Raw genomic sequence first — 14,680 nt, forward strand, 5'->3', positions numbered from 1 at the left:
TCTTCCGTCGAACCTCAAGGTTCCTGAAGGACGCCCGAAGACCTTGCTGCAAGCCCCTCCTTCAGACGCCTTGCCCCTCACCATACTCACCAAGCACTCAGCCACTGGCTGGGACCCACTCCTGCTCATCTCGCCCACGCCGCGTAACACCCAAGATCGATTTGCTCCATTTTTGTAAATGTGTGAGCCGGATCGCATTTTTTTCTTTCCTTCCTCTTTCCTTCTCCGAAGCCTCGCTTCCCTCTCCACCGCACCAATCGTCCCATCCTCACCGCCGCATACCTACCTCCCAAGCGGGGGGGCCACGCTCCGCTGCCTCCCAGACGTCGATCGGATTCGAATATTCGTGGGCTGATAAACAAAGCATGTGGAGTAAATTAAGGGAGAACTAAATGAACGCACCAAGTCATACGACGAGTTCTGAAATTGATGAATTATTTTTTTGCCCTGCGAAAAAACGCATACTTGAAAGAACCGCGAGTTTTAAAAAGTTATTTTCCACTATGCTCGCAGTCAGAAGGGCAAACATGTGCTCGGCACATTTTGAAATGCCTGGGGTCCGTCTAGTTTATTTGCGAGACTTGAGCACCCATTACACTGAAAAAGCTGAGCACGTCAGTAATTATTAAATCTGCCGCAAGATGAAAACAATTAATCTCTATGTATAAAAAAATACCTATTATCGCCCTAGTATCCAAAATTCAGTTTGACGTACTATAGCACAATTGATGCACCGCTTAGTGCAAGTCGGAGAGCTATTGAAGCCTTTTCTCTACCAGGTATTGAACCAAGTAAAGATAAGGCTGAAAGAATTCACTTCATGGATCGACATTTAAGATTTTATTTCACGAACACATCAAGAAGAATTAAAATGGAGTAAACATTCTATTAAAATCACCATTCACTATATCACCATTATCGAGTAGTAATTGATCTCCGTAAAGCATTACATATTTTTAAAACATCATTTTATAACATTGAATTAATTGTCGTTAAATATAAAAATAAAAAAATCTCTCGGACCTGTAAAATTTAGAACGATGGAAAGCATTTCTCTTCCCGCAAATCAAGTTCGAAATTAGCATAAAACCCAATTTTGTTTTCCCCTTTCACCAAGAGATTCAATTAGAAAGTCGCATTACCTCCAAAGCTTAAGCCGAAGCTCATCATTCCATCCAGTTTCCGCACGAAAAATTAACGTGGCCCGCACACACAAAATCAGCGTGACAATTGCCTCCAAAATGCTCACCCGGTATTTAAAGACTCAATTACAGGACGGGCTTCCGCATTCTGACGACTTAACAATAGGCCTCCGCTCATCGGAGCAATGTCGAAAGTCATAATGGAGTCCACTTCCTACATATAAGTTCAACCCTCTCGCACCCTCCCCCTTCGATACGTAATGAGAAAAAAATCCTTAGGTTTGTGTGGACTTGCCCAGCCCGGCGCCAAAGCCCTAGGGAACAAAATCCTTTCGCTAATCTTCGGCTCGTAATTTTCCAAAATGACGAAGAAAAAAAATCGCGACCGAGATACTGGAGCTCGTCCTAAATCTTCTTGGGTTTATGATTATGATACATCATAACCACTACTTATCCGTCACTCGCATCACCAGGTCCCGCTTTTTCAGTGTCGACCTTTCCCCGATCTTAAATTGTTTCCGACTGCCATTCGTTCTAATCCTTCCGCCCCTCTCTCTCTTCCCGATCTCTTGTTTTTGCGTATCACGTTTCTACTCTCCTCATCCCATCTATTTCTCTACCCGAGTCGCACACACAAGCAAACCCTCCACTCGTCCCACCTTTATTTCTTATCTTTTTCCACCTTCTCATCTTCCATCTCCTATTCCTCTTCTCCCTCTCCACCGCCTGCTCATCCCACTAGACGCCATATTTTTTGTCATTGCTAGACATTTGTAGCGATTTTTCAACTAATTTGCCCCCCCCCCTTTTCCGTCTTCCTTACTCTCCCTCACGCACATCAACTCACTCACTCTCCTCTCCCTGTCGAAGCTTCTTGCTCTGTTCCCTTCACCCGTTCTTCGCACACACCTCTGGGTATACTCACGCAAGACCCCTCTACCTCCATTTCAATCCTTCCCTTTTCCGCACGTATATATCTCATTCATTATATTTCGAGTGCAAAGTAGCAAACCTAAATAAATTTCAGAAAGATGGATTGTAAGGTAACTTCAAAGTTAATCACTGACTGAACTCTTATGGTAATTCTTGTGGAACTGAGAAAGCTGGTGTTGCCATTGTCGCAATTCGAAATGACAGTGTGCGTGTGTGCATGTATATATGAGCACATACTCATTCCTTCCATCAGAAGGCGCGATGGCAGAAGACGCAGCGGAAGACTAAACCTTTCAGAAATATAGTATTATTATATTAATAAAGTATTACTTTTAATGGGTTAAAATTAGTGCAGCGCCAACTTTTGTCTACAACGCAAGAAAAAACAATTGCTTTTAGGTTGGATTATTCAGAGACAATGCTGCTGGCTACATTTTAGCACAGAAATGGATCGCTCAACTTCGAAGTACGTATATCGCATATGAATGCGGAATCGCAATAGCACATCTACATCTAAATTATACCCACAAGCCGGGGCAAGGGCGTGCGGCGGAGGGTGTTAAGTCACCAACCATGCATGCACAAATATCCTCTTCCTGATTCCCCCCTTTCTTAATCCTTTGCCCTTGCATTCCAAGGAACATCCTTTCGGGCGAAGGAAAAGAAGACGACCTTGCCGATTTGACCGCAGAAGACTCGCATTATTGCCGAGGAAGAGTAAAGAATAAAAAAAGGCCAAAAAAAGGTCCGGACATGATTTTTTTGGCTGCCCTCGTCTTCTACCTCTCGCCACCCTTTCTCTTGTCCTCCTTCCAGCTTGCTATCTCTTCTTCGAAGTCATTTTTCAGAGGGATCTTATTTTATCACTCTTCCCTGCAAACCTCCGCATCAGATTCAAAGCGCAAGGATCCAGGGCGTCAAACCGCAAAATTTTTTGCTTCGGCCTGCGCTTCTTTCTGACGAAATTCGGGGACCAGTTTCCGTTCATTTTCAACAGCTTCGATTCCAAGGTAATCGAAGCAATCGAATTGATAGTGACAGACGAAATTATTTGGACAACAAAAGAATCAGTTCACGATTCTCAATCAAAGCTGCAGAAAACAACATAATTACCCCGCGAGACGGCTGGAGTTGTGAAAAATGAAACGGAAAAATGTAGCACTACATTCTGCCGGATCAGATATTTTTGTATTCACCCGTTCGCAACGCCCTTGGATCAACCAAAGATAGGATCTATCCTTCCAATTGTCCATATGCATTTACCCATCTTCCTCTCCAGTGTACCACCAACAATTTCATCCGAAAAATACAAATTATCATCAAATAACCATAAAAATATAGTTGAATGTAGAGAATATTGCATTCATCATATTTACAACACTAAAAGCTAAATTCCGATAACACTCATGGCTCTAATTTGAAGCTAGAATGTGCAATAAACTGACTTATTAACGTGCTTATATACTGATGAGAAATTTACCTTCCAAGTCGAAATACGAGTATAAACACACAAAAAAGTCAAATTAATTAGCTTTATATTCTCAGAACTAACAATCATCGTAAGATTCTCCTTCTCGAGATGAAAGCAAATTGAGAATGTTACACTTATTCTATCCCCGCGGAGACTATTACAGGGCCTTGAAAGGGGCCATTCACGAGGATCAACGTATTAAAATGCATCAGCAAAAACTACACAAACGCACTACGGCAGGGTATTTCACGATCCAGCGATGAGATTCAAGGGCTCCTTTGTGCTCTTCGACTCTTCGCTCGATGAGACCATCCATATTCCCGTTCAACTCGTCTTCAACTAAGCAGAAAAGGCGAGTCAAGTTTCCAGCGATCATCTGGAATAAAAGGCCATCCACCGTCATATCGTCATATAACCTAGTACGTGCCTCCTCTTCGAGCATGAACATTATACCATCTTCCAAGTGAGATCCAAGTACCTATGTATAAGTTGCAAATCGACAAATCACAGAATCATCGGAAGGGACTTCAACGTGGAATGGAATACGCTCCATCGTTTTCTACGGGACAATGCAGCGAAATAAGTTAACAATGCAGCTGAAGTCTATACTTTCACAAGAAAAAATTAATAGCAGGCATAATTCGTGTTTCGGTCCACTTGGCGGTTGCGGTCTAGTCTAATAAACCGTCACTGCTTACCATTAAATATCTATTGGGCGCGTGGTTTTCGCTTAACTCCGCTCCGACGTTCAATAAATTTCATGGCGTTCAGTGTTTTCATGCTCAGTAAATGCACGTGAGTGATGTAAAACTGCATAGACCACGTTCAGTTCCCTCTTCATTGCTGGTTTGCTGCACTGATTGTGAAAAGTGTGCAACTGTGCTCGTCTGGCAGAGAAAGGCCACGAGACACGGATTTTCAGAGCAGTATTTTAGAACAGGAGAATCCGGTTGTTCCCGTCGTTAAATGAGCTAAGTCGCCCTCGGGGAAAAATATCAAGGGAGAAACTCGACGGTTTCTAAATGCAGGACAACGAAGAAGATATTTTTCGCTTATTTTTATTTTCAGCTCTCAAATCTAAAATAAAGGTTGAACATACGGAAAATCGCTACTGTTGGGCCTCTTTCCCGGCGTGAAATTTGCGGTCGAACGGAACTATTTTGTTTACCACTTAATGCTGGAGCTCTGTATTTTCCTCGCTGTTGGAAGGTTAACACTTCAATCGGAAACAAAAAGAAGACTGCACTTACCACGGGCATTTGCTTCCTCATTATTAATAATGGACCATCGCCCATTTGTTCGGCACGTTTCAATCTATCTTTAACTTAGCTTTTGAGGAACACATTCATATATCAATTTATTTAACGTGAATTAATAACCTCACCGTGTCATGGGAGGCAATTAAAAAAGAATGTAAGGTCACGAAAATACGAGATAAGAGAAATCCAAGACGAAAACATTCATGAGATTTCGAAAGGTAGGGACCACAGGATGGGAAAATAATTGAACATGAGAATCGAAATTTATAGTAACCAAAAGACACACGAGAGAACATTTCCCCTTGAACTCCATATTTTTTAACCGTTTAGTGAGAGTAAGTCATCCAAGGAATGTGAGAGGAGATGGGTAGTAGTCTTCTATTGACAATGTGGCCACGTTAGTGGCACACGCATTCCTTGTTTGGTTGATTCGATTTTCCTCTCTCGAAGCCGCTAGACCGCCATGCGTGACATACATTCCGCTCATCAACCTACTAAATACTCTCCATTTTTTTTCTTTGAATTTTCCGACCTTGAATGTGAAAACCGAACGCCCTCGGTGAAGAAGAAAATTGGTCGCTTTTTTTAATGCCATTCTGAGAGTGACTCGGAGTGGGTGGCCGCATATCCAACAGTGGGCCCGATCGGAAGGTATTGCAGTGGGCGGAACCAAGCTTTACGGGATTGACTCAGTTTCAGTTGGAACAACGTATGAACATATAACTTCCGCGAAGGAATGAAAGGGAAAGGAAAAGCCATAGGCTAAGGTAAAACTCGATAAACCCAGTTTCCTCTTCACGTAAAAAATCAGGTACGTGAATTTACTGATGCATCTACGGTCATCGAAAGAATAGGTCAATATCATCTATTATGTGCCAGTTTGTGGAATTTTAGGAAATAAAATGATTTTACGGATTCCTACAAAGATTTTACAATGAATATCGAATTGCATTTAAAATATAGAGAACTTTGGAAAATTTTTGAGACAAAACTTGATGGAGTTTTTCCATCGGATAATGAAAATGGAATCACTGTGATTTCATAAATTGATAATTATTTTATCTCCAATGGTAAGCAGAAAAACAGAATTAATTGGTGGTATTACAGTAATTTCATTTTCGCTGTGCTCCAGGGGACTTTATTTTCACCTATTTCAATTATTTTACACAAAAGAAGCAAACTATTTCACTTAATTTTATATTTACCTCCATGGGACGATTTAAAGTTGAGATAGGAGTTTAAGCCATAGTCTTCCGGAAAGAGGGGCGTTTTGAATCCAGGAGTCACTTAGCCTACTCATAATTTTACTATGCGAACTGATCATCATCATTTTTTACCAATTCACTTCATAAAAATGTGTATTCACAGATAGCAAAAATTAATAATTTACGTTTATTATGATTTCCATCTATTGAAAATAAGTACAGGTACATACTGATTTTGAAATGATATATTTATGCTACTTATTATGGATAATGATTTTGTATTTAGCTGGAGTGCTTATTTTACATGGGCTTGCTAAAACCTTGCCTAAGATCTGAAAACTGACCAAGATTTTCAATCAAAAAATTACTTACGTTAGCTTGGGTTTGAACAAATCCCTTTTCGTTTCACGTCTTCGAGAGTTATATTTTGGTTAACTCATTTTTAGTTTGCACCTGTATTAGGTATATGCTAAAAGCACACAAAGCGTACGTAAATTACCCCTCTTACAGCACTGAAGATAAAATTGCTTATGTCCCAATAATAACGCTTATCTGCGATAGTATCCAACCGAGATGGTGAGTAAATAGGGGGTGTTTACGAATTCAAAGAAAGGTTTTGCAATATTTTCCATGGTGTGGAGAAGGAAAGGAAGGACCCAAAAAAAGCATAGCGAAAAAAGAAAGGAAAATCCGCTGGCGGGATTTCCTAAGAATTTTATTCCAACAGACAATTTTTAAATTTTCAAAAGATTGCGAGCGAGACCAACCACTCATTAATGAAGAGGGAACAAAATACCCTGACCTTTAGCGAACAAGTATAAGTCTCATTAGAAGATAAAAAAGAAAGAGGATGTCGAAGCTGGAAGAAACTGCAATCAAACCAGTTTCCCCGAATGCCTGGAAACGGCAAGGATCCCCCGCATTCCAATGCCAGAATGATTGCACGCCAATGAAAAGGAGAACATGAGCGAGAGGCAGCCAATGATTGTGAGAACGCTCGTGCAATCGTCACACGATTACCTAAACGCTGGGCGCTTAAATCACTGTAATCATCGCAAGGTCACTCGGCAATCCGTTTCCCAGCAGAGAGATCCTTTTGCGCTCTCTTCCCCACCATTCTCCCCCGCCCCCCAAAGCCATTGCCTGCGCCCGTTTTTACGCACCGCTTGGCGGAAAAATGAGGAAAAACACTTTCATTTTCATTACTGTTGCAGCAAAGCGAAATGGGTTGGTCCGGGGTCGAGGAGACCGCGGAGGGTGTAAGGAGAGGGGCCATTTGTAGGGATAACAGGAGGATCAGATGAGAAGGAAGGAGGGAAAAAAATCGGTCCGCAAAACGTTTTCGAGAAAGTACTGCTCAACACGACCTCCGCCGCCCTGTTGCACGAGGCGGTATATTGAGGGAAGGGGGGTATGCGTCGAAAGTGGGTGGCGATAACACCCATCTTTCTCTTGAAAAATGGGTGATCTCCGAGAGATCCAGAGAGAGAGAAAACCCACCTTTAGCCCCCGCGTCCCCACTACTCGAAACACATCCGCACACAAGCCGTACACGCGGTGTGACTGCCATAACCTGGAGGGGTGGAGTCACGCGAAGGCGCGGCAGGCAGTGGAACGGCCTCGGATGCCGCCGCTTCAGTGTCGAGTAACGCGAAGAGAGAGATAGAGAGAGAGAGGAGACGCGGGGAGGTTAAGTCGACGTGGTGGATGAGGAGAGGGATGGGGTAGAGTGTGAGGAGGGGGAGGAGGCGAGGGGGAATGGTTTGGTGGTGGTAGTTGGGGTACGGAAGGAGGTGGGTACGATGGGAGAGACAGAGGACCGAAGGATTAAAGAGAATAAATGGTGGGAATGGTAGAGGGGGTAAAAGGAGAGTCGGTGGGAGGCTGAACAGATGGGGACGGCTGCTGCTGAGGCCGAACGGGCGGGGGATGGGAAGAAGGGAACGAGACTGATAGCAGGAAGCGAGAGCGAGAGAGAACGAGTGGACCAAGAAGTGAGGAGGAAATCGGGTTGCGGGGGGGGGATTTTTCGTTCCTAAACATTGCCTCCCGATGCTAAAAAAAAAAAAACTCCACTGAGATCTAAGCTCATTATACTTTAGTCTGATGGAAAAACCCACATGGAATACATATAAGAACTTGCTAACCCCTCAGTCAATTGAACGCACTGTTCCGCCTTCGCATTAATCTGCTTCGGTTTTCTCGTTCTCCTCCCGACAGAATGAATGCCGGCGGGACAATATTGCGGATTACGTTGATTCATCAGGATACTAACAGATGAATATATTACAGAAAGTTGCGGCTGGCAGATAAATACAAGTAATTTGAATGAGATATAATGAAGTGCATGAAGTAATACTTCACAATAAAAACATTTCATTGCATGTCTATTGAGTGGCATTCAACAACAATAGTTGTAATTTTTATTTTACCTCATTTCAAACGCTGAGAAAATATTACGAGAGCAAAGTTGTCGCGGAATCTCCACCTAATTGGACGGAGCACTGCAGGGCACGAACGCAACGTTTAATTGCACACAGGACATGATGTAGTTGTAAGAACCCAGACAACGAAAAACGAGGCACGTCACCGAAATTGACGTGGACACTGAAGAACATTCATGGTGATCGTTGAAACCGTATCAAAACTACAAATTCACGCATCAAAATCAATTTTATCGGACACCTTTCAAAGTTTGTTACATCCCTCTTTAGACACGGAGCCTCATTGGAGCACGTGAAAAAAACCAATCTCTCCGCATGGCAACTCTACGCATCCCAAAGCTCAACTGAAGGCACAGACGGGGGTGGGTGGATCATGGCAGAATGGGCGGCCGGGAGAGTCTCGGGAAGGAATGCCTCGATGAGCGGGAAGGGGGAGGAACGAGGAGAAATTAAGAGCGGGGAATATGGGGAGTTAGGGCGGGGGGTCGTTGAGTGGAGGAGAAGCGGGGGCGTTAAGGGGTTAAGTGCACGAGGAGGAGTCAAACCGCTGCGGGGGCAGGGGAAAGGGATGACCGATGTTAAAGTAGGGTGACGATGCGGGCGGGTGTGGGAGGGCATGCCGGGGAAGAAGAGAGGAAACACTAATAGAGTGGGCATTTAGAGGATACGGAGGGGGAAATATACAGAATGGATGGCAACAACAAACAAATTTGTACCAAGTAGTCCATCTCAAGGTTGTGCTCTCCCCGTCTCTGTCCACGAGGGCTTCTTGACAAAAAGTATTCAGATTATTTTGAGGAGATCCTAAGGGCAAAGGACGTTGAAAAGCGTCCTTGAGGGTTTCTTGACGTGTCACACCTGCCAACCGAAGCCGACCAAAGAACAAGTTGCATCCGACATAAATTTTTTTCACCGCTCACGGATCGATGGCGAGGGAGAACGTTTCAACGGAAGATACTGCGGGAATGTCACGAATATTAAATAAACTCGTAGGCAGTAATTAGTAATAAAAATAGAATTTTTCGGTAATAAAGTTTAACTACACGGCAATTAAAGAAAGCACAGGATTTTTACCTAGCCTCATTATGCTGGAGGGAAATAAAATAATTTCATTCGTGAGAAGGAGTGTTTACTGCCGATAACAGGGCTCGGCTATAAGTTACTAATAAAACATTCAAGTGGCGTGTGCAAACGAGAAACACAAACGAATCTCCGGGAAGCATTTATTGGAGAGGAGGATAACAACTGGGTAGTGGACGAGACTTAAAAACTCTTGGACATCGGTCATCTCAGAAGTGCCAAGAAGGCGGTTGCCGCCTCACTGTGGAGTGCTAGGACAGTTTTAAGTCATCACTCATCAAAATAAAAGCAAAGATATTTAGCGATCAGTCAGACTAGGAGAGACTGACGGCGACGCCACTTTCCTGGGCAATTAACGATGCTCTGCGTATGAATTTGGCATTTAAAAGTAACTGATAAATGGCGAATTTGTGCATTGCACAACACTCATCGCAATACACTCCGTGCACAAATTACAACGCACCAACTATTCCGCCTAATCGCTTGGACCGACAGCGCATGTGCAAGAAAGAAAGAGCGGTATAGGCATTATTTTATATTAAGGACTCGACCCAAAACCTCATGCGTGACATGGCCGAGGTTTACGCCTCACAATTCAGAAACCCATTTTAATTCTTTCCCCAGAAAGGGAACGGTAGCGAGACTGAAGGGGCGTGGTGAAACCTTCTGGAACAAAACAATTACGTAATGACGTATTCTGGTGCTCGGCTTCCTTAACTGACTTTGACAGTGGCGGTAACAACGGTATAAGGAAAAAAACCAGGTTGAGCCTGTTATCGGAAAAGACTCGGTTTGTCGAGCTTTAGTGGCGAACGGCGAGGGAAATGGGTTGGAGAGGCAGTGACGGCAACGGATGGCCGTCCTTGGGCGCGTGTCACGCATCCCGAAGCACGTATATATATGCAAGACGCGCACTGTGCATTACGGTACCATGAATCGAACGGCTACGTAAGGCGGGTCAGTCTGCAACAGCCCACCGAGCCCAGTGCTAACATGGGAGACTCGAGAGAGGGGGGAGTGGGGAGAGGAAGATGAACCGTGCGTGGATCATATTTTGAATTAGATGCGCCGGCATTTATAGCAAGGTAAATTCAAACAAGGAAGCATCAACGAATAGAGTTAACCATTCCCACGCTTTCGACCTTGCCGCTTTAAATTTGCCGCAAGTAACGTTCATAAACACGAATAGTCATTTTCCAAATTTAACTGGCTTGCGGAAACACAGGATGCAATTCCCATGCCCTCGAGGTATAGTCTTTCTCTACCCTCTCTCATCTGTTGACATGCATTCACCGCCCAAAGCAGCTTTCACGGGGAAGGACGAAGAGATCTTAACGCTGGCTAGCTATCATGGCAGAAATTATGACAGACTGAACACTTGAGGAGTGAGCTATGCATTTGATTGCAATTGTTGTCATGGTCATATCGTGTTACATAGAGGTCAATACCATCGACAGGATACGGTGCATTGATCGATCGAATAAAATCAATGACAAGGCGACAGAAATTCCATATCTTCTGACTCTATCGTGAGCGCGAAAGCTATTTATGCCATTTATTCCCATCCCCATAAAAACTCCCTCATCCAGAGTCCTAAAAACCCGTCCGGGGACAATTACTTTTGGTACGCCGGGACTACGGTTGTCGTGTCGTCTGCACTCGGAAAATTCAGAATTGCAGAGGACCTCTCATATTAACCAAAACGTTACATCAAATTCAGCACTCGTATGGCCCGAACAATAGATTTGAAACTACGACAAACGATGTCAACGGGCAACCTCATTGCCCACCTGGCTAATCTGGTGGGCGATTTCGAAAGCGCCCACCCAAGCTCGCCGCAGTGCGAGATGTGTCTCCACATTTTCTGTTCAATTGGATGGATTCCCCGCCCACCCCGAAAAACACCCGCACAATGGAAAAGCCGTGGGGACGCCTCGGGGGGAGGGGAAACCGTCCCCCGGTAGGCGAATGGCGATAAAGGAGGAAGGGGGAGAGTGAGGAGAAGTTGGGGTGAAGAGGGAGGGAGGAGAAGTACGGTGAAGAGGGAGGGAGGAGAAGTACGGTGAAGAGGGAGGGAGGGTGTGGGACTCGAGCGCCTGGAAAGAGCACTCTTTTCCCCCTCCTCGCGCCCTACCCTCAAGGAGAGAATGTTGTGTTGAAACACCCCGGAAACCGGTGGGTGTGTGTGTGTACTCCTAGGCCGGTCTGTCAAGACTGCGGTATGCGCTCGTTCTTTAACACGGCCGAGGAATTTCATGGGGCGGGAAATATACATACATATATTTATGGATGCATAAACAGAACGCGGGTGAAGGGGTGGAGGTAAAGCCTTTGACTGGAAGGGGAATTTGGGGGGGAGGGGTGGTGGTGCTCTTCCGCGGTGCGTGCACTCGGCCGAATCGGGAGCCCAACGGAAGTGTGGGCATCTTCGTTTTCTTTTACGGACCAAATGAGTTTTATTCCATGGAAGGCGAGCTCAATTATTATCCCCATCCTCGAGATAAGTTGCTATGCTGCTTACTTTACAAGAGAATCAGAGCCGTCAAAAAAAAATTCGAGTTTGGCGGGTCACGGGGCGTACTTTCTTCTTTCTCTCCCACGGTTAGGACTCTGAATGTTTAAAAATGGTCGTTTTTCCTCATACAAACTGGACGCGGAGGGGAATCTAATCAATGCCATTAATTTTTAGGAGTGTGTCAAACCAAAGAAGAAAATATTCCCCGGCAACCCCATTTCCGGCGGCCAATGGGCTAATATAACGATTTCTCCGGTTCCATTCGACAATCTTTTCTTAAGGGCAAAGAAACGCGGCCGTGTTAATCGCCCTCATCAACTTCACGGCCTGGGGCCTGTTTTGGCCGCTCGCATGTGCAGATTGGTACCATCTTCGTTCGGGTCCGACAGTTTACCGCTGGGGAGCGAAGCCAATCAATGGATTCTAGGCGAAATCATCCGAAATTAATTTGCAAAGGAAGAAGCTCTTCTCCGAAATCTTGGGAAGGCCAAGGGGAAAACTGATTAACTCAACTGAACGACTTATTTGAATTTTCCCTCGCGAATAAAAAGCGAGAAGGACAAAGGCGAAGGACATAGTGCACGATGATGCGGAAAACGACATCCCCGTCGTCTCCCTCCGCCAGCAAAAAGTCACTGATCACGATAATTAGTGGTAAGCATTTTTTACCTCTCAGAGGAAAAGGAAAAAATTGAAGACACTTTTCGGTGCTGACGTCAAGTTTTTCCTTAAATTTCTTTCCCCTTAGTTCCTAAACGCTAGTTATAATTCTCGTTTGGACCGATTCTACAGAATAAGTATCTTAAATGCTATAAGCGTAACTTCATGGAAGGGTTAATTATTCACTCTTTTAATAGAATACTCACTAATGTTTCCACATTAATGGCTTAATAAAAGCCAACCTTCAATCAATTCCACCATAGAGTTAGGTACAAGTATTAGATGATGTCCTCATGCTTACAATTGGTTGTTTTTATGAAAATGTTTTGTGCAGAAACAGGATTACTACATCTTTGTGAATATTGTAAAGAGTCTCATCACCAAATGAAAGGTGTTTTTCAGTCTCAGTGACATTTTCTATGCCTGTAATCATTGCCTGTTCCAACGGAGACTATTTTTATTCTCAATTAAAGAAATTCTCGGCAAATATTATGCAGAGGCTTCATGCCTCAAAATCAGTGACAGAGTTTTACAATGAAATGGTCTCTAGTCCGAAATAGTCTCTCGAGCAATTCCCAAAATACTACCAGCATTTCTTTTATCTTGGCAACTTTGTTAAAATACGACCCGGTTTCATAGAACACATTGTAAACAATGATTTTCCCTGTGGTAAGAGATGAAACACTTAGTTCCATTTTATTACGATAGATATTTATCGAACAAAATCAAAATGTTTGAGGACATTTCCGTGGTTGGAACTTAAATAGGAGGAGGACCAGGACAACAGACCATTCAATTCTCGATGAAGTTCAGAAGAGAAAAGGAAACCGAAAAATTCATACCGAATTTCGGTAGCCCCCATTCCACAATACCGATTTGGAGCCAAATTTATTCCAATAAACGCAGATACAGATTGGCAGAGTGCCCGCTTCATCAACTACTCCCTTTTTTGAGCCTTATTAACAGGTAAGGTAACTTCCAACTTAACCGCTCAATTTTTCCAGATGCCACAGACCCGCCACTTCTTGGCTCATAATAACTGCCCTTCCTACTCCTGGGTTACCCCAACGGTAAGCACGACCACATTCTCCCCGAAGGGAAATGCTTTCACTGCAACCCACCGCTGCCCAGACGGATCAAATTTCTAAAAACAATTCCAGTCATTCGCCATTTTTTTGCGACGTCTATAGAATCTGATCACCGAACGCTCCCACGGCAAGGAATGAATTCCTCCTCCATTCCGATCGGCAAAATAACTTGTCAGTGATCCCGGTCGGGCCCTTTCCTCCCCACGTCTATTTATATAATAAGCTTCACTTCCTAAGGATCTCAAAGGAGAAGAGGGGTGGGGCGTGGGTGGGTGGAAAGTTGCACCACACGAGATGCATGGTTGCGAGTCGCAAAAGCAGCGTTCGTGCCGCGGTACGGGGCATGGAAGCTCCCACCCTCACACCGAATTCCATACCCTTTCGGTCGGACGATTTTCCCATCGGCCTATCGAATTACCAATCAGTGCCGAGACGAGATTCTTTTCTCTCTTTTAAAAAAGTCTTTCCACCACCACCACCTCTTGCCCCGCCCTCCTCAACTCACCCTCCGAGGCCTCGCCTGCAGACAACATGCCCACTTGCAAAGTCGATGCCGGACAACTACCGTGGCAGAATGGAAACGACTTCTAAAGGCTTATCCCAGTGTGTTGTCGGCATGTTTTGGGGAAGTGTGGGGAAAGAGAGGGAGGGTGGGTTTGATGGAGCAGGAGGGGTGTAAAATGGGTATATGCAGGGGATTTCATTAGTTTGGTTGGACGGCTCGACTCTTTCTTTGTGCTATTAGTAGTGCCGAATATGGACAAGACGGTCCCCAATCGTGGACATGGATTGATAATTAAACAATCCCATTATTCATTCCTTTGTATATGGATTTCGTGTAACTGTGACAATTTTGCTTACAAATTGCAACGAAACAGTTTTT

At 44.3% G+C, this 14,680-nt stretch overlaps 1 protein-coding gene across 2 annotated transcripts in view; it reads right to left on the minus strand.

Annotated features, from left to right (window-relative positions):
* The window catches only part of LOC139694722 (uncharacterized), a 552,273-nt gene that overhangs the window by 153,317 nt on the left and 384,276 nt on the right, over positions 1 to 14,680 (minus strand). The gene's annotated exons all lie outside the window — the stretch shown is intronic.

Source organism: Hetaerina americana, unplaced genomic scaffold, assembly GCF_022747635.1.
Source record: "Hetaerina americana unplaced genomic scaffold, ioHetAmer1.1.p SCAF_53, whole genome shotgun sequence".
Lineage (NCBI taxonomy): Eukaryota > Metazoa > Arthropoda > Insecta > Odonata > Calopterygidae > Hetaerina > Hetaerina americana.